Source organism: Lipotes vexillifer, unplaced genomic scaffold (assembly GCF_000442215.2).
Source record: "Lipotes vexillifer unplaced genomic scaffold, Lipotes_vexillifer_v1.1 scaffold63, whole genome shotgun sequence".
NCBI lineage: Eukaryota > Metazoa > Chordata > Mammalia > Artiodactyla > Lipotidae > Lipotes > Lipotes vexillifer.
In genome coordinates, this window is record NW_006784492.1 from 877,388 (window position 1) to 879,575 (window position 2,188).

Below are 2,188 nucleotides of genomic sequence, written 5' to 3' on the forward strand. Positions count from 1 at the left end.
AACCTTCTAACGCTTTCCCCCTTGCTCGGCTTGTTGGGGGCAGTTCAGGACACCCGGCCCCACCTGGGGAAATGGGGCGGGGGGCGGTCTCTGCATACTGGGATTTTGGAGTTGGTGGGAGGTGACTGGAGCCTGTCTTACTGGAGTCCACCTGCCAGCATCTCACCCCCTCCTGCCGGTTCCCCGGCTCCGGGCCCCCACGGCATCCCGCTCCCAGCAGAAGAAAACTCTGCTGAGATGATGGACATTATCCGGTCCAGGAAGCATCAGACGTTTCCCCGCCTGCCGTGGTGACCGGCACTGCCAGATCATCCACTTAGGAGCCCCTTGAAGAACTGTCCCTCACCCCCCACGATGAGGCCATCCTGTACCCCAAGAACCCTCCAGTCCCCCAGAGCGACTTCTCACCTAGACTCTGCCAAGAGTAACAGAGGCTGCTCTGTCCACAGCTCCAAATGCCCCTTCCTCCAGGAAGGCACCCCTGGTCCTCCCAGCTAGAGGGAGCCCCTCTCCCCCAAGGACACACAACCCTTGATCCCAACTCCCCCCCCCCACCATGCCCACCTTCTGCCATGTAGCCTCAGCCCCAGACCGTCACCCTCATGCTTGAGCTGGACCCCCAGTGGCCACGAGGAGCAGAGGGCAGGCAGCCGTTTCCTTCCTGGCCTTATTCCAGGGCGGAGCTTGGTGAGCACCTACTAAGCGCCCCCTGAGTGGGATCCAGATATTGAAGCATGCTCTTAAAATGGACTAACGTGTAAGATTTCACGGTTCCGTCCTGGGAAGCTCTTATCCCAGAAATTTTTTCTTTCCGCTCACCCAGAAGATGACAAAACAAATGAACCGATAGAGGATAAAAATGAACCAAAACCCCAGAGTTGTTGTTGGTTTTGGGGGTTTGTTTTTTTGCTATAAGAACAGTTAACAAGAGACCCACTCTCGTAACAAATGATGACGTGCGTAACACCATGTCAGTAACTAGAGGCGCCCTGGAGCTCACTCATCTGGGACCTGAGCTCTACAGCCTGGACTGACCCCGCCCCTGCGCCCTCCCCAGCGCCCAGCTGTAACGCCACACTGTTGTCTGCTTCTCTGAGTCTGACTGTCCTTAGGTCCCTCTTGTCGGTGGAACCGTGCAGGCTGTGTCCTTCTGCGACAGGTTTATGTCATTCAGCATAATGTCCTCCAGGTCCGTCCACATTGTTGCAAAGGATATCTCCTCCCTTTTTAAGGCGGAATAATAGTCCATCGTGTGTCTGCAGCACATTGTCTTTATCCCTTCGCTTGTCGTTGTTGCGTTGTTTCCGTGTCTTGACTACTGTGAATAATGGTGCAATGAACGTGGATACGCAGCTGTCTCTTTGAGACCCTGCTTTCAGTTCTTTTGGTTTTTACACCCAGCGGTGGGATAGCTGGGTCATATGGTAGCTCTATTTTTCATCTCTTAAAGAACCTCCATAACTGTGCTCCACAGTGGCTGCACCCTTTTGCATTCTCACCCACGGTGCACGGGGGCTCCAATTTACGGAGAGTTACTCTCGCCTCCTGTAAAAAGCTGAGAGCACCTGAGGGGCTTGCCCAGGGCTGCACCGGCAGGAAGTGGGGAGCCGGGGTCTGTGCCCGGAGGCTCCCCACACCGAAGCCTGTGCCACTGGGCTCCGCCGCCTTCACCTTCCCGGACCTGGGGCTGCGGCCCCAGCCTGAACGGAGCCATCTGTGGAGCAGGGTCCCTGTGCCCAGAAGGAAAGGCAGAAGGGGCAGGCGCTGGGGGCTCTCCCGTGCCCGGGACCCCACTCAGGGTGGGGAGAGAGGGAGGGGTACACGAGCTGTAACGCCACAAGCGCCGCTTGTTTTGCTTCCTGCCTTCCCCCACCCTCCATCTCCCTCTCTCTTTTCCAGCGGCCAGGAGACGATGACCTTCGAAGTCCTGTCTGACCTGGAGTCAAGGGAGGGACCCTCTAAAGAGGGACTTCCTGTCTCTCCCCACTTGCCACGACCACAAAAACGCCACCCATCCCCTTGATTTAGGAGAAGGCAGTTCAGAGGCCCGGCTTGTTGATAAGTAATTTCTCTGGCCAAGCTCAGGACATGCGGGACAAAACTCCCCCTTCTTGAGGTTCTAGAATGAGGGGCGGAAGCCGGAGGGGATCTCAGGGACTTTGGGGCAAGCTATGGGGTCTTCAGGGAA